The sequence below is a fragment of the Eriocheir sinensis genome, chromosome 35 (assembly GCF_024679095.1).
Source record: "Eriocheir sinensis breed Jianghai 21 chromosome 35, ASM2467909v1, whole genome shotgun sequence".
Taxonomy (NCBI): Eukaryota; Metazoa; Arthropoda; class Malacostraca; order Decapoda; family Varunidae; genus Eriocheir; species Eriocheir sinensis.
This window is the reverse complement of record NC_066543.1, coordinates 2,336,013-2,358,097: the sequence shown is the minus strand read 5'-3', so window position 1 is coordinate 2,358,097 and position 22,085 is coordinate 2,336,013. Positions and strand designations below refer to the sequence as shown.

Below are 22,085 nucleotides of genomic sequence, written 5' to 3'. Positions count from 1 at the left end.
GAAGCAGGAAGGATAAAAATGAAACTAATGAGGAAAAAGAAAGAAAGAGAAGCAGGAAGGATAAAAATGAAACTAATGAGGAAAAAGAATGAAAGAAGCAGGAAGGATAAAAATGAAACTAATGGGGAAAAAGAATGAAGCGAAGCAGGAAGATAAAAAAAAATGAAACTAATGAAGTAAAAAAGAATGGAGAAAAAAAAGCAGGCAGAAAAAAAAGATGAAACTAATGAGGAAAAAGAATGGAGAAAGAGAAGCAGGAAGGAAAAAAAGATAAAAATGATGAGAGAAAAAGAGGAAGAAGGAATAAGAGGAGAGAACCGTTACTATTATGTTATTAGAGTCACCTGTAGGAGTTAATGGACAGGTAAGGGAGGTGGGGGGAGTGGGAGGATAAAGGGGGGGAGTGGGAGGAGGACGGGCGGGGGGGGGGAGATCTCTGCGCGCTGGCTCTGGACACGAGTTTTTTTTTCTTTTCTTTTTTTATGCAAGAGCGCGAGAATGCCATTACGGTTTTTAATAAAGGTCCACATCAGGTTAATTGTCCGCGTGCACTTTTTTCTGTTAATGAAAGGCAACATAGCCCTGGTTTGCTGGGTTATTGACTGGAACGAAAAAATGGGATGAGTCTCTCTCTCTCTCTCTCTCTCTCTCTCTCTCTCTCTCTCTCTCTCTCTCTCTCTCTCTCTCTCTCTCTCTCTCTCTCTCTCTCTCTCTCGGTGACAATAATGCACTGAACAATTTCCTAGATAAGCCGATCGACTTATCTTTAAACATAACGTAAAAAGCTTCATGGTGTCAACTTTTCTTTTTATTTTTTTCACACTCAATCGTATTTGCTGAAGAGGACGAAAAGGAACCGATCTTGAACCATAAAGTCACAAGTAGAACACCTTCCTTAACTGTATATCTGGTGATGAAGCATTCCACTCAGTTTCCATCCATTTAACATTCCACTCAGTTTTCATCCATTCAACATTCCACTCAGTTTTCATCCATTCAACATTCCACTCAGTTTTCATCCATTCAACATTCCACTCAGTTTTCATCCATTCAACATTCCACTCAGTTTCCATCCATTCAACATTCCACTCAGTTTTCATCCATTCAACATTCCACTCAGTTTCCATCCATTCAACATTCCACTCAGTTTTCATACATTCAACATTCCACTCAGTTTTCATACATTCAACATTCCACACAGTTTTCATACATTCAACATTCCACTCAGTTTTCATCCATTCAACATTCCACTCAGTTTTCATCCATTCAACATTCCACTCAGTTTTCATCCATTCAACATTCCACACAGTTTTCATCCATTCAACATTCCACTCAGTTTTCATACATTCAACATTCCACAAAGTTTTCATTATTTCAACACACTCCACACACTTTACATCCATTCAACATTTCGCAGTTTCCACCCATTCAACGTTCCACACAGTTTCCGCCAATTCCACATTCTGAGCGATCTGGCGTATGATTTGGCATGACAGGCAGAAACATGTAACATACCCCCGAACCCGTTTACAGGTTATAAAACATTCCACTTGGTCCTCATCAGCGAAGCATTCCACAAAGGCAGATAATTAACGATCCATCCAGCTCATGTTTCCAGCGCGTTCCACCGAAGGCTTATCAATTACAAGAAAATTGCATATACTCATTACGAACTACTTCTCTTTTTAGGATCATTCACTCATCGATCACTTCATTGTTTAAGGTTTGGAATTGGTGTAAATTTTGAAAACTTATTCCACTGTGTATGAATTAAACATTTCAACACCGACTGTACGTTAAGATTTTTTTTTTCTTTTTTTTTTTTTTACAGGAAAGGAAGCAGCTCAAGGGCGTAAAAAAGTGCAGAAAAAAAGCCCGCTAAATGCTCTTCCTAAAAACATACACTCATTTATACATCACTTCATTGTAAAACCCATACCAATTTGTAGTAATTAAAAATGTTCATCCCATTGTATATTTATAAAGCATTAGAACACCGACTTCACCTGCAGAACCATTATTTTTATCTATTACTTCAGTCTATGCCTTCCGGCGAGTACTCATTAACAGCATTCCCCAGGTAAGTGCTCATTTCACAAGCACAATACGGAGCACTGACACAAAAAACTAATTCCACAACAAAGCATTCATTTAAAATCATTCCACTCAGCCTTTACTAATGAACTCTCGCCGCCCACAAGCCTCGTGCAATTATATAACGTTTCAACAAAAGCTTGGTCACATTAATTACATAAAAAGAGTTCATTCCGACCGGCAGAAGTGCTTGTTCCCATCCCATCTTGCAGCACTCCACAGACAAAGGTTAACCCACACCAACCCCAACATGATCATGCCAATATAAACATACTACAACCAAACAGTGACCAAAAAACATATTTATCATTCCGCACTACCAAGCATTAAAAACTATAATTCTTCAGGTATTTAATTATCACGAGAGACAAAGCTACAGGATGCAACCGTAACCTTTCATTCAAACGTTCCCTGTAGCTTAACAAAGACCACTATTACCTCTTTATGTACAAGCTCTTCATTTCTCTATTCTCTTTAGTGTACCGTTGTTACCATTATTGCTTCACGGGGTATTTCTATATAAAAAAAAAAGTGTTCTGGAGGCGGCGGCAGCAACACTATTCCCCGAAACACTCCGCCAGATTAACAGGTGAGAGAAGTAGTACACCTTTACCTGCCTTGTCCCGCGCGGAAGCCATCAGCCAGGTAGTTACAATTAGAGCAAGGCCGCCTTCTGTGTAACTATTGCCTGCCTGGGAGTTTGTACGCCTCATATATTTCTTCACTCATTGTCATACTTTCTCATTTCTCTCTCTCTCTCTCTCTCTCTCTCTCTCTCTCTCTCTCTCTCTCTCTCTCTCTCTCTCTCTCTCTCTCTCTCTCTCTATCTCACTCTCTCTCTCTCTCTCTCTCTCTCTCTCTCTTTATCTATTCAGTTATCTATCTGTCTTTCTCTCTATCTATCTATCTATCTATCTGCCTATCAGTGTATCTGTTCACGTATCTATCTGTCTATCTCTCACCTCATAAATCGGGGCTGTTCGTGAGCAAGACAACCAAAATAACAATGCAGGCCAGCCACATTTTCCTGCTGACCTGCTTGCGTGCTGCGGGATTAAAGGGAGCCGCTGCAGGCGTGGCGGTGGCGGTGGCTGTAGTGGTGGTGGTGGTGGCGGTGGTGGTGGTGACGGACGGGGGGGGAGTTGCTGTAAGATTTATTCAGCAGATATGAGACACCTGCATAATTCGGTTACGTTTGTGAGGTAATTTATATCAGGGTGACGTACAGCGCCGTTTGTGACGTTGTTAATGATGTTATTACTTTCATTATTAGTGTTATCATTATTATTATCATTATTATTATTATCATTATTATTATTATTATTATTATTATTATTATTATTATTATTACTATTTCATTATCATCGTCATTACTGCTGCTACTACTACTACTACTACTACGTCTATTACTACTGCTTCTTTATACAACTACTACTACTACTACTACTACAACTACTTAATAATAATAATAATAATAATAATAATAATAATAATAATAATAATAATAATAATAATAATAATAATAATAATAATAATAATAATAATAATAATAATAATAATAATAATAATGAACACAATCTGCCGCAGGGGTCCACAACTTCACCTGGATGACTAAACATGCAGGTAAAATTACAGGTTTCTGCATCTTTATCGCAGCGTGTTAGTCTTGCGCGACAAATTGCTTCATAATAAGGACACGCGAGAGACTGGTCGGAAAAATATATATCGTTACGTATTGTAGTTCCAGAAGACCAGAGCGCCTCCTGTGCAACATGTCACTGTGATGGATGATTACAAACACCAGCTGGCAAGACAGTGATTAAGGGCAGTATTCTCAAACAACCCCACCTCCCACATCAATCATTCACAAGGGCCGATATCGAAGGAGATTAATCGAGCTCATGGTACAGAAGCTTCGTCAAATTACCACAAGGGTCATAAAACTACCTATCTTGGGAAAAATACACCACTCCTACGAAAGCCTTGTCAAGTGTGTGTGCCAGGAGGCCGAAATGTTAAAGAATATGGTTTTTGTTTTGAGCCTCTCTCATGCATCTAGCGGCATCTTATAACTGATATGTAAAGCTGAAGTTGTTTATTTGCCAAATATCACTTTGTGCAAACTGAGAATTTCCGAGTGGCTGAACTTCACCACCTCAAAATAATTCAATGAACAGCTCCGTCCATCTCGTCCCCCTTTTTTCAATGTACCAGTTGTGGGTTTATACTTCCAAGGCTCAGCGGTAAGTAAAGCGAGACGCACGTCCAAATGTGGAAATGTGGGCTTCAAACTAATTGAATGTAAACTTTAAGCTGTCGCCCATTCCGCTACTCAGCTCAGAATCCAAAGATCCTCATTTCCGTTTTTTTTTACAAGAAAGGAGGCAGCTCACGGGCAAAATATAAATAAAGAGCAAACAAAAAGGGCCTTTGGCCCTGTTCTTGCAAAAACTTGTTAAAGTAGGAAATAGTTGAGAGTGCAATGGTTATTATACTTCACAAGAATCTATAAATAAATGTGACGAACACTTAGGTCCATATTCTGAAACATTTAAGACTTTCACAGCCGCACTTGGGAAAGCTTCCGTAAATGTTTTGGGTATCTTCGTGGCGAGTTTTACGAGCCTAGTAATAGTTTGACAAGACTTCTGCACCATGAACGTGGAAAACACTCATGAGAGCCAGACTAACTTCCTTTATAGCTTCTGGAAATATTTGTTGAGAGCCAAAAGCGTCTGAGATGAAGGGCCTAAATGCGAAGCAGGACTTATGTGACACTGGACTCGATGTTGGACCCAAAATGACTGTGTATGCTTTAAGCTGACCCGTATTACTCTACACAGTCCAGCTTTCCTCGGATATCCATTTATTGGCAAAGCCGTTGGGAAGGAGAGACAGCTGCGTGGGGTCCGGCGCCGTCTGCTCTACCGCACTATAAGACCCAGCCAGACCAGTCCAGACCATACCAGGCCACGGCAGACCCAGACCCCTACCCGGACCCGGTGATTCACGGCTAGGCTCGGCTCCCTCGCAGCTGCCACAGAATTGCCACAGAAGCCGCTGCCAAGTTTCATGGAGCAACACGTCACCGACTGTCAGTGTTATTTTTTTCTGGATATTGCACATGTTAATCAGCCTTTTCCGAGTGTGTTTTACTAATGTTGGTAAAGACTTATAAATTACTGTTAGTCAGAGGCATTAATCGAAGTTTCGTCGAGCAAAAGGCGACTGGCTGTTTGAGTTTTCCCTTTTCTGATGTTAAGCAGGTATACTTTTTTTTTATTGTTTTACTTCTGCTGAGAAAAAATGCAAGACTGTTGAACTGAAGAGAAAACCAAAGTAATATAGGGACGAAATAAACAATAAAACATATAAAAGCACGTTCTTAAGGTGAGTTACAGGTACAACAAACAGGTGGGGCAGGTTTTTGCATCATCGAAATCCACGAGGAAAAAATGCACGGATGTAAAATTAAAGAAAATAAATGTCAACAGCACATCAAATAATCACTATACTCTGAAACTACCATTTCCTTCCCCATATCCTCCTCTTCCTCCCGTGTATCCTCCTCTTCCTCTTCCTCCTCCTCCTTCTCCACATTCTCCTCCTACAATGTCTCACTTTAACCGAAGATTCGAAGCACCTCAATTCTGCTCAAGAGAAAGCGTAAATAAATTAAGGCAATTCAGTAAATTCAAATATCACCACCTCTTCCTTTTCCTCCTCCCCCTCCTCCTCCTCCTCCTCCTCCTCCTCCTCCTCCTCCTCCTCCTCCTCCTCCTCCTCCTCCTCCTCCTGCAGCGTCCCAGTCTCCAATCGACCCCTAGATACAGTTCAGTCCAGCGGAACCAAACACCGAATCAACAGACAATCAATTTATAATTTTTTCCTTTGCGAGTAAATTCGGATCGTGAAATTTTACTGAGGGCGAGAGGAAGATAAGAGAATTTTAAGAAGAGAAGACCGTTACTAAGGGAAGCAAATGGAAAGGAGGGGAGGAAGGAATGGAGGATGGGAAGGGGGTGGAGGAATAGAGGAAGGAGGGAGGGAAAGTCGAGGGAGAGAGAGAGAGAGAGAGAGTGAACGGGGAAGAAGGGGGGGAATGAAGAGTTGGGAGGAAGGGGGAGGGGGGAGGGCCAGGAGGTGCATTGATAAGGTGCTTTGGATGTGAATTCAATTTTGTGCCGAGCTTCCAGATAATGAGTTACGCTGCGCCGCCAAAAACGCTCCAGCCCAGAAAAGGGAACACACAAAAACACGGACTAATTAACGAAAAAGAGCAATACGAACAGCAACAGTAGTAGTAGTAGTAGTAGTAGTAGTAGTAGTAGTAGTAGTAGTAGTGGTAGTAGTAGAAGTAGTAGTAGTAGTAGTAGTAGTAGTGGTAGTAGTAGTGGTAGTGGTAGTAGTAGTAGTGGAAGTAGTAGTAGTAGTAGTAGTAGTAGTAGTAGTAGTAGTAGTAGGAGGAGGAGGAGTATAACAGTAATAATAACAATGTATCGAGTGGAGTGTAATAGGAATTGCACTTAAACGTATTTTGTGAGTCGGCTCGAAATTGGCGGTGCTGGTGGTATGTTGGTGCAGGTGGTACGGTGGTGGTAGTGGTGGTGGAAGGGTTAGCAGAGGAGAGAATGGTGGTGGTAATGATGGTGGTGCTGGTGGTGGTGAAGCAGCGGAGGAGGGCCTGGTGTTGGTGGTGATAAAGAAGGGTGGGAGGGGAGGTGGGACAAAAGGGAGGGAGTAGAAAATTAAAGTGAAGCGGTGCATAAGGTAGAAAAAAATTAACTGTCCACAAAAGCAGAGTAATAAGCCCGCCACTGAGGACGCGCGGGCGATATAGGGTACGAAAAGGGAGCCTAGGAACGGATAAAGTAAGGGAAATTAAGATACTGACTCACTGAGGGTTGTATTATTAGACATTTTCGTAGCCCAAGAACAGCTATTTGACAAGGCTTTCGTAGGAGTTGTGGGCATTTCCAGGAGTAGTTTTATCACCCTGGTTGTAGTTTGACCCTTCCTCGCTACCATGAACCTGAAGAAACACTCATTAGAATCCGATTGACCCCTCTTTGACCTTTAGATATAGATGATGTAAGAAGCAAAAGTGTCTTGTAATACCGACCTGAAAACAACGAAGCAATCCAATGACGAGGAATGCAAAATGAATGAATGAGAGAAACAATTAAACAGGGAGTGCAAAGGAGTGCAAAACTAAGAAAGCAATGAATGAAAGATAAGAAAAGGAACAAAGGAAATTGACTCACCCCTCCAGCATAAGTCACACACACACACACACACACACACACACACACACACACACACACACACACACACACACACACACACACAAACATACTCCAACCAATCAACTACTTATTAAATCTGCTGTTTCCGTCCAAAAGATCAATACAAGGTTAGGCCAGCCTCCCCACACCCCATTCTCTCCCGCCTTCACGCAAACACAGACTTTTACCGTCAACAAAATCGATTACCAGGTGCATGTGAATTTATTTCTTTATAGAGAGAGCAAAAACTAGGATGCAAGCCGCTTTTTTTTTTTATCCATACAGCAAGTACCATTTCTTTGAGCTTTTTTTTTTTTTTTTGCGGTCCGTCTTTCCATCAGCAAAACCCATTCACAAAGAGAGCATTTCTATCAACAAAACCTATTCCCTTGAACGTTTGCATTTCCCGTGAGCAAGAGACGTGGAGGGAGCATTTACTTCAACAAAGCACTATTTTCCTTCAGCATGTGCATTTACCGAGAGCATAAAGCAATAGGTAACAAAGAATGAAGGAATGGATGAAGCAAGAAGAGAAAGCGCAGGAAAGATCTTCAATCAACCCTGACTTCAGCGATTTCGGTCAAGAGGAGCAGCGGGGGGCAACACGGGCCAAAGCAAGCGTCATTCATCACGGCAGTCACTATAAATAAAATCCGCCTGAGCCACTAACAGGAGGGGGTGGTCCAAGAGCATGAATAAAAAGAAGAAGAAAAACAAAAAGATGAACAATAGGAAGAGGAAGATAATCCGTCACCATCACCAACACCAATAACGACAGCAACATTCAATCCGAGGAGGCGAGTTTAAACGCCACTTGGGCAGCTTCAACTCCCACCTCAGTGCACGGATGAGAAAAGGAGGAGGAGGAGGAGGAAGAGGAGGGGAAGGATTAAAGGATCAGAAGAAACCAACCACAAAAAAAGATCTGGTTTTCCTGTTTCTTTCCTCTTCGTCTTAGAACCGATATTAATCACATTTTTTTTACTTCTCTTTTATTTACTTTTTTCCCACTTATGGTTGTAGTTTTTTTTCCAGTCCGGGGTCCGACGTGGAAGAGAAAGAGCGTGCGCCAGAGAGTATTACCTCCCGAGATTATAATACGAAAGTTGTTGTAGATTATGTGTATAGTTTGAAAAATGCGATTAATCACGGGGGAAAATATTATGCGGCGTTCCTTACACACTTTAAAAGAGTTCCTCCGCCAGTCTGCCTGTTTGTCTGTCTCCTTGGATTTACTTCAGTGTCTGTTTGTGTGTGTGTGTGTGTGTGTGTGTGTGTGTGTGTGTGTGTGTGTGTGTGTGTGTGTGTGTGTGTGTGTGTAGCTGTCTGGTTGTCTGTCTTTCTGCCTGTCTTTATGTATGTGTGTTTCTTGGTTTGCTGTCCATTTACCTGTCTTCTTGTCTGTGTCTGTGATCATCTTTCTGTCTATCTCTCTATCTGTCCGTCTTTCCGTCTCTGTCTGTCTTTCTGCATACCTCCTTCAGTGTGCCTTTGTCTGTCCGTTCTTTAATCTTACTGTTCGTGTAAATAAACAGCTGCTTGCCTCCCTGCTTGTCTGCCTGTCAGTGTGTGCGTGTCTGTTTTCGCCGCTGATGCTCTTCTGTTTTTCTCGGCCTGAGCAACACCGAATCCGCTTTGTACATCCCTGAGAGGCTCGCTGGTGCTTCCTCCTTTCCCCCAAGAGGCACGAATCACTCCAAACGCAAGGCAAGAAATTTATTATTCTTTTTCTTCTTCTATTCCTCCTCTCTTCCTCCTCCTCCTCCTCTGAACCTTTTTAACTTCCATATTGTTTTCTCCTCCTCCTTTTCTCCTTTTTCCTTGTGTTCCTCTCGTCGTGTCTCTTTTCAAACCATCTCTTCTCTTTCTCCTTCTTCCTCCCTTGTTTATTTTTGCTTACTCTTTCTCTTATTCCCTTCCTCTTTGTTTTTATCTCTCTCCCCCTCTCTTACCTTCTCTCTTCTCTTCTCTCATCTCGTTCTTTCTACTTTTTTTATTTCCTATCCTTTACACTATTTTTCTTTTCTCATCCTCTCTTCTCTTCTCTTCTCTTATATTGTCAGCTTTCTACCGTCGCTTTCCTCTCTCCTCTTTTCTGATTCTCACTTTAGACCTCTCTTCCTATCTCTTCTTTTCTCTTCCAATCCATCTACTCTCCTCTATACCCTTCCTTTACCGGTCATCTCTTGTCATCTTTTTCCCTATTCTCTTCACCGACATCCACAACCAAAGCAAAGAAAGACAAGAGGAAAAATGAAAAATAACCAGGCGAGCGGTATTTTAATTATCTCTCACGAACCAGCCACCCGATGATTAACCTGACAATTAGCGTGGGCACGTCTGAGGTTGAGGTGAAGAAAAATATAACGCAAAGATGTAAAACTAGATCATTGCAAGCGAGGAGAAAATTCTATTAGCGACTTTTCTCTCTCCCTTGCCTCGCACTCTTCTTCTTCTTCTTCCTCCTTCAGTCCATTATTGTCGTTCCTCCATCCTTCTCCTCATCCTCTTAACTTTCATGCTCTTTTCTCCTTTTTTTTTCCTTGCCTTCCGCTGCTCTTTTATTCTTTTCATATCATCTCTTTTCCTGCTTTCTTTTTTTCCTCTCTTTTCCTTCTTACTCTTACTCTTCTCTCAATCCCTCTCCCCTTATCTTCACCTCTTCCTCTCTCACTCCTCTCTACATTTTCTCTTCATTAATCCCATATCATTCTCTTCTTGTCTTCTCTCCTTTTCTTCTCGCGCAACCTCTTCTCTTTCCGTTTTCTTTCCCGATTGATTTCGCTTGTTTGTGTGTTTTCTTGCTGTTGTTCAAAGGTTCAGATGAGCGAAGGGCAGACAGGGCGGCGAGAGGGGGGGGAGAGAAGGAGAGACAGAGGAGGAGGAAAGGCATTATAAAGCAATACGTCAACAACAGGAATCAAAACAAAGCAACACAAAACACACATCAGCTTCAATATGCGATGCCCTGAGTGGATTATAAGTTTAGATAGTTTAGATACTGAGGAAGAATATTAGTGGTATTATTATTATTCTCTCTCTCTCTCTCTCTCTCTCTCTCTCTCTCTCTCTCTTCTCTCTCTTCTCTCTCTTCTCTCTCTCTCTCTCTCTCTCTCTATCTCTCTCTTCTCTCTCTTCTCTCTCTTCTCTCTCTTCTCTCTCTCTCCTCTCTCTTCTCTCTCTCCTCTCTCTCTTCTCTCTCTTCTCTCTCTCCTCTCTCTTCTCTCTCTTCTCTCTCTTCTCTCTCTTCTCTCTCTTCTCTCTCTCTCTCTCTCTCTCTCTCTCTCTCTCTCTCTCTCTCTCTCTCTCTCTCTCTCTCTCTCTCTCTCTCTCTCTCTCTCTCTCTCTCTCTCTCTCTCTCTCTCTCTCTCTCTCTCTCTCTCTCTCTCTCTCTCTCTCTCTGCCGCTGTTGCCTCATTTCCCCTCTGAGTGACAGCTTCGACGACCTTCAGTAAACAACATAATATAATCAGCGCCGGGCCTTGCATCGTCTTTCTCCGCGTCACATCACTGGGGCTGCGGGAGGGTGGTCGGGGCACGGCAATCTAGACTCACGCATCCCCCACCCCGCCCCGCCCCGCCACGCCCCGCCAGTGTCCCTCAATAAATAATGAGTAAGTGGGGAAGTCATGGTTTGAACGAGTCTCCGCGGGGATGTTCTTGGCCCTTAAATTAAATGTCCCGGCCTACACTAGGAACTTTTTTTTTATTTTCACTCGGGAGTAAATTAGTAATGATGCTTTGGGAGTGGGACGGCGGAGTTTTTGTTTGTTTATTTAATGAGGGTGTTATGTGATTTGACAGAGCCGTGGCGGAAATGAATTTGTCACGATTATGAGTAATGAAAATGGTGTAGTTGTGGTAGGAGTATAGTTGAGTAGTTGTAGCTTTTCACGTTGTTGATATTATGGTTATTGTTGTGTTTGTAGTAGTAGTAGTAATAGTAGTAGTAGTAGTAGTAGTAGTAGTAAAAACAATAACAACAACAACAGCAGCAGCAGCAGCAGCAACAACAACAAAAACAACATCAACAACAACAACAACAACAACAACAACAACAACAACAACAACAACAGGAGTGGTCAGGAGCCATTGACATGAAACAAGTGAGCGTAACGGAATGAAAAGGTTGACAAATGCTGCGACCAATGACCTTTGCACTCCCAAACACACACACACACACACACACACACACACACACACACACGACCATGTTTAATACAACGTGATCACAGCTCTCATACATCGTACATACAATTCATTATATCTACCTTTTCATATTTTTTTTATACTAACCCAAACAAAGAAGAAAAGCATAATAGAACATGACTAAAATTTGTAAGAGAAACATGCAAAAATAAAAAATAAACTACTCATCAGGGACTTTAGTGGATAGTGAATATTGTTATACTATGTCCGCTGTGAGGTGAATGGAGCAATAGATTACATCACAATGCAGCAACCGGGCTTTATTTCTTTTTCCTTTCGTTTTGCAGCAAGTCCGGGAAGCCTTGTTAAAGCTGAGACCTCCTTGAAATTAATGAAGCTACAGTTCACGCAAGAATGAAGCGACCGTCTTTTTTTTATTTTCATTTTTCCTTAGTTATCGGAAAGTCCGGAAGTTATTGCTGAAAACTGAGACATTTGAGAGGAATGACGTTATGCTTTACGCCAGATTGAAGCAGCAAGTTTGTTTTTTTCTTGTATTGGCTGTTTGCGTTTACAATAACATTTACAACGAGTGATATACGAATCTAAAGTGAACAGAGAAGAGTGATACACGGAGCTATGAGAAATTAATGAGCATACAAGCGGAATGTAAATCGAAAAAGATACAGATGTACACTTTTACTTACGTGTCAATCTTCACAAATCCACAGGTCACCGTCGTCCTGGTCACCCCTGAAATGGGAAAACAAGAGGTGATTTATACAATTATCTCTCTATCTATCACTATCTGTTTATTTTCTATCGATATGACCATCTGTCTGTGTGTATCTGTCTCTGTCTGTCTATATATAGTCGCCTCCCGGAGAAGGACAGCCCCGTGCCGCTTATTGGTGAGTAGAAAGCATGGCAATTGTTAATAAATAGGAGCGCCTTCATCATTCATTTAGTATGTCGTTAAGTACCGTCAGACTTCCGGATTGAGACATTCGGTCCTCATCGGTAGTGCCTGCTTTTTTGCCTGTGATGAAAAATAATCAAGATAATAATTTGTTAAGAAACACTTTTCGAAAATTGCTACACGAGTGAAAAAAGTCTACTGAGAGTTCCCGTCACCCCTTGGAAGGTCAAAGCTAAGCTGATAATGACATACCTGATTATTAACGGAAGTCTTAGAAGAGGGAAAAGGTTAATTAGAACAGGTGTGTGTGTGTGTGTGTGTGTGTGTGTGTGTGTGTGTGTGTGTGTGTGTGTGTGTGTGTGTGTGTGTGTGTGTGTGTGTGTGTGTGTGTGTGTGTGTGTGTGTGTGTGTGTGTGTGTGTGTGTGTGTGTGTGTGTGTGTGTGTGTGTGTGTGTGTGTGTGTGTGTGTGTGTGTGTGTGTGTGTGTGTGCCTCTCTCCACATTTCACGCATGTCAATTATCGCCTCGGTCAATACGGTCTGTCAATCACTCGTCGGCCGGTTAAGTCAGGCACTCACTTGGACCTTCAACAAATCAATCAAGCAGTCAGGTAAAATGATAATCAGAAGAATGATGAAAATAATAATAATAATAATAATAATAATAATAATAATAATAATAATAATAATAATAATAATAATAATAATAATAATAATAATAATAATAATAACAGTAAAAACATCAACAAAAATAATGATGATGATAATAATAAAAAGGAAAAATAATAATAATAACACGGCCTTGCATCATAGCGGCAGAGAAGAGTGAACGTGTGAATAAAGAAAAACAAATCAACTGACTGATTACAAACATTTTTCACCCAACATTTTTTACTTTCAATATTGACCATCAGAATGACTTTGTTACGAGTGGACGAGCAAACAAACAGACGGACAGACAGATTCAGACAGACGTACTAACAGGCTGACAGACAAGAGTTCACGTGACAATGACATACAAACAGGCAAACGAACAGATGACTTCAGACAGAGATATTAATAGATTGACAGACGAAACTACAAAAACATACGACATAAAGATTCATAAGCAACGCGTTACTCAGATTGATAAACATAACCAAAGAGACACAAGTAGACAGCCAGACAGAAAGACAGACAGACAGATAGACAGACAGACAAGCAAACATATAAAGAGAGATAGGAAGAAAGCAATTGGGCAGACATAAGCAGTGATACAGATAGACAGTCAGACAGATATAGAGACAAACAGAGAGAGGAAAAAGACGTACAGACACTTTTCAATCCCCTCCTTTCCTTTTTTATATCCTTCGTTAGCGCTCTTTCTCTTCTTCCCTTTGTCTTATTCTCTTACCACTGTCCTCTTTTCTACGTTTGTTTATGATTCATGCTTCCCTCCACCCTGCTCTCTCTCGATCGTTCTTTTTACTCTTTCACTTAATATTGCTTCCTTTTTCCGATCTCCTTCTCTTCCTTTGCTGCTTCTTTACACTTCCCTTCTCCCTCCCCTGTCTCACTTTTTCTCAACTCTACTTGACTAATACCCGATATAAACATCCCAGAGAGGTGGAAATATCCTTTTAATATAGATGAGAACAAGACATTTAATGCGGAAAGTGATCTGATAATGTCTGAGCCATGAGAGGAGATGGAATTGACTGTAAATGAGATATCTGTTGAAGCAATAAAAAACAGAAGTCTGCAGGAATAGCGGAAATAGCACGAAAAATACTTAAAGCAGATGAACATAACTGCATAAAGTTGTTTAGTAGTATAGGGGACACTGAACTGATACTTGGGAATTGGAAGGTCGGAGTAGTGACAACTGGATATCGAAGAGGGGGACCTTGCATCTAGAATTTATGAAAAAAAAACGAGAATAAGTACGAAAAGGAAGGGAGAAGGAAGAGTGACGAAGAAGCGAAGCAAAGGGGAAGGAATATATGAAGTGAGCGTGACATGAAGCAGGTCGAGGGAGAAATGGATAAAGGGAAGCATGATTGAGAAGCAAATGGAGAATCGAGAAAAGTGGGAAAAATTTAAATGGATGTATATAACTTAGGAAGGTGTAGTATTGAAGTGTTTAGTTTATTTCTGTAAGACTCAAATCCTCTTGGCCAATATAATAAAGGCTAAACAAACACATTTCCGGCAGTCGCAAGGTTGTAGTGACCGACTCTATTCACAGAGGCATATTTTGCAACAATACGTCAAAATAAGTCAGCCTTTGATCGTGGCTTTACGAGACTCTGCAAAGCCCTTTGATGGTGTACAACAATTAATTTGTAACAAACACAACAATGAAGTTTGAAACAGACCGAACAGAATCATGATATTGGAATCAAGCTATAGCAATTTGTTTAACGAATCTTTGTAAATAGAGTCTTGCTAAGAATATCAAGGATCGAATGTCATGATGTTGTAAGATATGACTTGGTTGGATATATATCAAAGAAGCCGCGTATAGATGAAGAAATAATAAGTAGATAACGATGGATGAGTAACAAGCTTTAGACTCCAGCCTTCTTCTTCTTCTGCTTCTTCTTCATCTTCTACTTCTTGTACTTCTTTTTCTTCTTCTTCTTCTTCTTCTTCTTCTTCTTCTTCTTCTTCTTCTTCTTCTTGTACTTCTTTTTCTTTTGCTTCTTCTTCTTCTTCTTCTTCTTCTTCTTCTTCTTCTTCTTCTTCTACTTCTTGTACTTCTTTTTCTTTTCCTTCTTGTTCTTCTTCTTCTTCTTCTTCTTCTTCTTCTTCTTCTTCTTCTTCTTCTACTTCTTGTACTTCTTTTTCTTTTGCTTCTTGTTCTTGTTCTTCTTGTTCTTCTTGTTCTTGTTCTTCTTCTTCTTCTTCTTCTTCTTCTACTTCTTGTACTTCTTCCTCTTCTTCTTCTTCTTTTTCTCCACCTTTTTCCATCATTCACATATGGTCGTTGCTCCTGCTATGCCGTCTCCATTTAGTTTACTGCGCGTCCCGTTTCTCCTATCAATTCACTAACAAGTCTTCTATGCAATCTTTATTTTCTCCTTTTTTATTGTATTTCTCTGTTGTTGTTTTTTCGTCTTTTCTTTCTTTCTTGAGTCTTTATCTCCTATTCCTTTTCCTGTTACTACTGGTGCCTGTTCTTTCTATGTATTCCTATGTATTCCTATGTATTCTTACTACTCTGCCTATCCATCTCTCTCTCTCTCTCTCTCTCTCTCTCTCTCACTCTCTCACTCTCTCACTCTCTCTCTCTCTGTCGGTGTTATCATTTTTTTTCTTTTACTATTCTCCTTCTTTATACTGTTTCCCTGCTATTCTTCTCTCCCTCCTTCCTAACATTCCTCCCTCCGCCCTTCGTCCTTTTCCTCGCTTCCTCGACCTCAGAAGAAAAAAGGTCAGTTCAGTGTTTGTTTGTCTCTCTCTCTTCTTCTCTCTCCCTCTCCCACTCCCGCTCCCGCTCCCTCTCCCTCTCCCTCTCTCTCTCTCTCTCTCTCTCTCTCCCTCTCTTCCAATCCTCGACGTAAATTTTTCTCTCTGTTCATCTAAACTTCGGACTCCCAATGTTTTTCAATTTCTTTCGTCTCTCATTCGTTCCCTCTTTTCCTCATTCCTTCCTTTCGTCCCTAATTCCTTCTTTCCGTCTCTTCTTATCTTACTCACTCAATTCAACCGCTATATCTTCCCTCGATCCCTAATTTATATTCCCTTCTTTAAATTCATGTTCCTGAAGCATTTCAAAGTGGGTCTTTTTTATGATTTTTCTTTCTTTCTTTCTTCTTCTCCTTCTTCTTCTTCTTCTTCTCCCACTTTCTCTTCCCCTATTGCATCTTTCTCCTCCTCCTCCTCCTCCTCCTCTTGTCTTGCTCCTCTCCCTTCCTTCTCTTCTTTTCTGATTTTTTCTCTTGTCTCTCTCTCAATACCGCTGCCGATCTTCATTTTTATTCCTCCATTCATTGTCTTCCTTCTCCTCCTCCTTCTCTTTTGTCTTCCATTCTCTTCTTTTAATATTTCTGTTTTATTTACGCCACTCAGCTCTCCTTTACTTCCTTCCTTCCTTCATCTCCTTCCATGCTCTCTCCTCTCCTCCTCCGTTACTTTCTTTCTCCTTCTTCCTCCTTCTTCAACTTTTACTTCGTTACAGGATAAATCCTTCTTCATCCTTGGTTTGTGTTATTTCTTACTCTGTTTTGACCATCCGAGATCCCTTTATCTCCTCCTCTCTCCTCTCTCTCTCTCTCTCTCTCTCTCTCTCTCTCTCTCTCTCTCTCTCTCTCTCTCTCTCTCTCTCTCTCTCTCTCTCTCTCTCTCTCTCTCTCTCTCTCTCTCTCTCTCTCTCTCTCTCTCTCTCTCCTCTCTTCCTCCTTCTTTGTCTACTTTTACTTCGTTACAGGATTCCATTCTTCATCCTGGTTTGTGTTATTTCTCGCATTCTGTTTTCTCTCTCTCTCTCTCTCTCTCTCTCTCTCTCTCTCTCTCTCTCTCTCTCTCTCTCTCTCTCTCTCTCTCTCTCTCTCTCTCTCTCTCTCTCTCTCTCTCTCTCTCTCTCTCTCTCTCTCTCTCTCTCTCTCTCTGGAATATGCGGTACAGTTTTGGTCTCCCCACCATGCAAAGGACATTGCTAAACAGAAGGTGTTCAGCGTCGAGCAACAAAAATGATCCCTTCCTTGCGCAACAAATCCTACGAAGAAAGGCTTTCCACCCTTAACATGTTCTCTCTTGAGAAACGTCGCCTCCGAGGAAAACTGATCGAATGTTTTAAAATACTTAATGGTTTCACGAATGTAGACAGAACAAAATTGTTTATGGTCGATGACACTTTGCGAACTAGGAACAATGGCACAAAACTCAAATGTAGACAAGTAAATTCAGACTGCACCAAATTTTTCTTCACCAACGTTGTAGTGCGAGAATGGCATAAGCTCCCACCATCAGTGGTCCAGTGTAACACGATTGACTCCTTTAAAAACAAGCTCGACCGTCACTTCCTTCAACTTAATATTAACTAGAGTAGAAAATCAACGTTTTGGAGCCACCTGATTAATGTAAAATCACTTAGGTTTAAGGACAGACCACCTAGTCTGGACCATGGGGTCTGTGTGGTCTGATTTTCTATGTAAATCTATGTAAATCTCTCTCTCTCTCTCTCTCTCTCTCTCTCTCTCTCTCTCTCTCTCTCTCTCTCTCTCTCTCTCTCTCTCTCTCTCTCTCTCTCTCTCTCTCTCTCTCTCTCTCTCTCTCTCTCTCTCTCTCTCTCTCTCCTATGCTTTCCTCACTAATTTTCCAAGCACACTCTCGCGTCACATTAATTTCACTCTGTTTCCTCAGCCTTTTACTTCCTTTTTTTCTCCTCTTCCCTTCGTTGCCTGCATCTTCCTTTTTACCCTTTCATTTTCCGCTCACCTGTCACGCCACTACGACCACCCCTTCCTTCCCCAGCCCCTTCTTGCCCTCTACACCCCTTCCCTTCCCTTCCCTTCCCTTTCCCTCTCTCCCTCTACCCCTCTGTCTCCCCTCCCTCCGCATTTTTCCCTGTCACCTCCATCCCTTTGATTTCCTCTTCCGTACCTTTGGCAAACAGTCTTTACGCTTTATGCTAACGTTTAACCTCCTCTTGATTTTTGTGGGTTTCTTTAGTCTCTACCTCCTCCTCCTCTTCCTCCTCCTCCTCCTTCTCTTTCTCCTCCTTCTTCTTCTTTCTCCTTTTTTTAACGCCTTGTTGGTATTGTTATTGGCTCTCCTTTTTCTCTTTTCCTCCTCAACTACCTTCTCTTCCTTCTCCTTTTCCTTCTTCTCCTCCTCCTCCTCCTCCTCCTCCTCCTACTCCTTCGCTGTAATGTCCTTTGTTGCTCCGCTTTAAAACACCAAGTAATCAATCAGTCTTCTTCTTCTTCTTCTTCTTTTTCTTCTTCTTCATCTTCGTTTTATATTTCTTTTTTTATCTACTTCTATTCTTTTTTATCTTCACCACTACCACCCCATCACCATCATCACCACCACCACCACCACCACCAACATCACCACCACCAACAACAACAACACCATCGTTAAGGGCTCCTGTTCATCATCTGTTGTTTTAGGTAATGGGGGGCCGCTGGTGCCTCTTCAGACCCCTCTAGAGTACCTTGGAAAAAAAGGCCTGTCACATTTTTTATTTCCCGTCCTCTCAACTCGAAGCTTAAAGTACCCCCTCAGCCAAGGCCTCCCGTCCTTTGTGTTGGATTTTTTCTCTCCTCTCTCTCTCTCTCTCTCTCTCTCTCTCTCTCTCTCTCTCTCTCTCTCTCTTCAGGGTTCAGGGTTCAGGGTCATGCTATTCTTGTGTGTTGTTGCTATTGTTGTCGTGGTAGTGGTGGTGATGGTGGTGCTGGTGATAGGGTTGGTGTAGTTTCCATATAAATTGGGTTATCTCCGCTTAGAAGGTACATGTATAACAATCTCTCTCTCTCTCTCTCTCTCTCTCTCTCTCTCTCTCTCTCTCTCTCTCTCTCTCTCTCTCTCTCTCTCTCTCTCTCCTTTCCTTTCCTTTCCTTTCCTTTCCTTTCCTTTCCTTTCCTTTCCTTTCCTTCTCTTTCACTTTCACTTTCACTTTCACTTTCTCTTTCTCTTTCTCTTTCTCCTTCTCCTTCTCCTTCACCTTCTCCTTCTCCTTCTCCTTCACCTTCTCCTTCTCCTTCTCCCTCTCCTTCTCCCTCTCCTTCTCCCTCTCCATCTCCCTCTCCCTCTCCCTCTCTCTCTCTCATACGACGTTGGATAATCTGCCATACAAAAAACATTCTGCCGGTAAAGAAAGAAGGATTTGTGGTGCCCAGGCGTTGGGTTTTGCTTGACATGAAGTATTTTCCTCCCCTAATGTTTTGTGCCATCTTTCACACCCAGTTTGTGATTCTCCTCCTTCGCCTCCTTCGCCTCCTCCTCCTCCTCCTCCTGCCGCTCCCCACCCCGCCGTGATGGCCATAAAATAATGCCTTACGAGTGTGCTTGTCTTCGCTTAGCATACCAGTGATGGGAAGTTCAAGCTACCGAACACTCTCTTTCTTCTCTTCTCCTCTTTGCCTCCTTTCTTTTCTCTCCTCGTATATTGTTATCTATTTCATTTTCTTATCTTCTGCTCTCTTTTCTTTCCTCTCTTTCTTTTCATCCTCCCTCCCATTTGTTTTTCTGCACTTCACTCTACCTTCCTCCCCTTCCTTCCTTCCTTCTCTTCTCCTCTTTTCTCCTCCCTTCTCTTTTTTTCTCTCTCTCTCAAAATCAACGCGTAATCCAGGCACACATAAAAAGAGACAATTATATCTCTTGAAAATGCTGCACAAAGAGACTGAAAAAACAAAGCAACTGAAGTGATAATGGAAAAAATAAAAATACTGAAAAATGTCCAAGCAACAAAGGAGGGATGCAAATGAAAACGAGAGAGAGAGAGAGAGAGAGAGAGAGAGAGAGAGAGAGAGAGAGAGAGAGAGAGAGAGAGAGAGAGAGAGAGAAATAACTTCGTACATACACAACTAAAAAATAACGATACCAGAACATCAATCATATCATAGTGGAAAAAATAACAAAAATGACGACAAACACACTTTTGTTTTTAGTACAGAAAAAGCAAACACGTCATTAAAACGACCGCCAAATCCAGGTCGAGCAGAAAGAAAGCAAAAGACAAAAAAGAAAAAGATAAGAAAAATAATCAAGAGAAACGAGGAATTGGTAGAATGTTGAGAAAGTGAAACAGACGCGCCGCCGCCATGCAATTAGGACGAGACGACGTTACCTGTGCATATACCTGGTGAGAGAGAGAGAGAGAGAGAGAGAGAGAGAGAGAGAGAGAGAGAGAGAGAGAGAGAGAGAGAGAGAGAGAGAGAGAGATGCATTAATTCGTTCCCGGACGCAATTATTTTCATGATCGAGACATTATGTATCCCAAGGAGACGAGGTGACCGAGACAAAGAAGGAGGAAGAGGAGGAAGAGGAGGAGGAGGAGGAAGAGGAAATATAGCAGGAGAAAGAGATGGAGGAAGAAGAGGAGGATAAACGATAAGAGGATGCGGTCAGGAAGGAAGGACGGAAGGAAGGAAGGAAGGAAGGCAGGAAGGAAGGAAGGAAGGAAGGAAGGAAGGAAGGAAAGAAGGAAGGAAAGGAAAGAAGGAAACAATGAAGGAAGGATGGAATGCAGGGAATACGGAGGAGCAGGAGGAAGGAATGCGAAATCTGGAAGAAATGACACAAAGGAAGAAGGAATGAAGGGAGGAGGGAGAGAAGGAACGAAGGAGGGAAGGAGAGGAAGGAAATAAGGAGAGAGACGTTCTCCAGGTAACATTTCGTCTCTCCTGACACACGATAATGAGGAAGGGAAGGAGGACGTGCCAGTGTGAGGAGGAGAGAGAGAGAGAGAGAGAGAGAGAGAGAGAGAGAGAGAGAGAGAGAGAGAGAGAGAGAGAGAGAGAGAGAGAGAGAGAGAGAGAGAGAGAGAATGAACGAACAAAAAAATAAAAGACCGAAAGAAACAAAGAGAAAAAAAAATACAAAGACAACTGAGAAGAATGAGAAGGAAAACGATGAATTGAAGTAAAAAGGCGAATTGATTGAGAAGAAAAGGCAGACAAGACACAGACAGACAGATACAGACCACAAAGTAAATATTTGAAAAGAGGAAAGACCGCAAATGTTAAATATGTGAAGGAGGATATGAAAGAGAATTGTAAGAAAATGAAAAAAAAGGAAAGATATGAAAGAGTGATTAGGAAAAGGATAATCAGTGAGATCCAACAGAAAAGAAAGAAAATAAAAATGTAACCCGTATAAAAATGCCTGAAAATAACGGAAAAGTAAAGATGAGCGAAAATGAATAAAGATCAGAGAAAGACATCATTAAAAATATATTCGTGTGTCTGAAAAGTTAGAGGAGGAAAGATTACACAGACACACACACACACACACACACACACACACACACACACACACAGATATCAAAAATTCTCTATTATTAGTAAAGTTTTTGGCCCCTCGTGTGGTTTTACTATTATTATTATCATTATTTCTCATTTACTCCATCCCAGCAAGCAGAGGAGGAGGAGGAGCAAGAGGAGGAAGAGGAGGAGGAAAAAGAAGAGAAGAAAGAAAAAAAAGAAGAGTTATATTAATGATGATGACTATGATGAGGTTCTTGGTAGTGAAGAGGCAAAGAAGTTAGAGAAAGAGGAGAAGGAAGAAGACGAAGAGAAAAGAAGAGAGGGAAGAACCAGAAAGGACAGAGGAAAAAAGAGGGCAAGGAGGACAAGGAAAAAAATGGAAAACGAGAGAGAAAAATGAGGCGACGAGGGAGGAAGGAGAAAAAATAAACCACATTTTTAGGAAGGAGTATGAGAAGATAGAAGAAAAGCAAGGCTGGAGGAGCATGAAAAAAATAAAAATATAAACTGTTAGAAAAGGAAAATAGAGCAAAAAATAGATAAAAGAAAAACGAAAAGGAAAAAGGAGGCGAATGATGGGGATAAATAAGAGGAAAAGGGGAGGAAAAAAAAGGAGTGAGGAAGAAGAGGGGACAAAAGAGGAGCAAAAAATAAGAAGAAAAATAGGAGAGTAGGTTGAAAAAAACAAGGGGAGAAAGATAGTCGTGGAGGAGAAGGAGGA

The 22,085-nt window shown here is 41.4% G+C and overlaps 1 long non-coding RNA gene across 1 annotated transcript in view; it reads right to left on the bottom strand.

Moving 5' to 3' along the window:
* The window catches only part of LOC127007251 (uncharacterized), a 294,850-nt gene that overhangs the window by 61,760 nt on the left and 211,005 nt on the right, over nt 1-22,085 (bottom strand). The window contains exon 5 of the long non-coding RNA XR_007760128.1: nt 12,236-12,281. This is a non-coding gene — a long non-coding RNA (uncharacterized LOC127007251). The remainder of the gene's footprint in view (nt 1-12,235; nt 12,282-22,085) is intronic.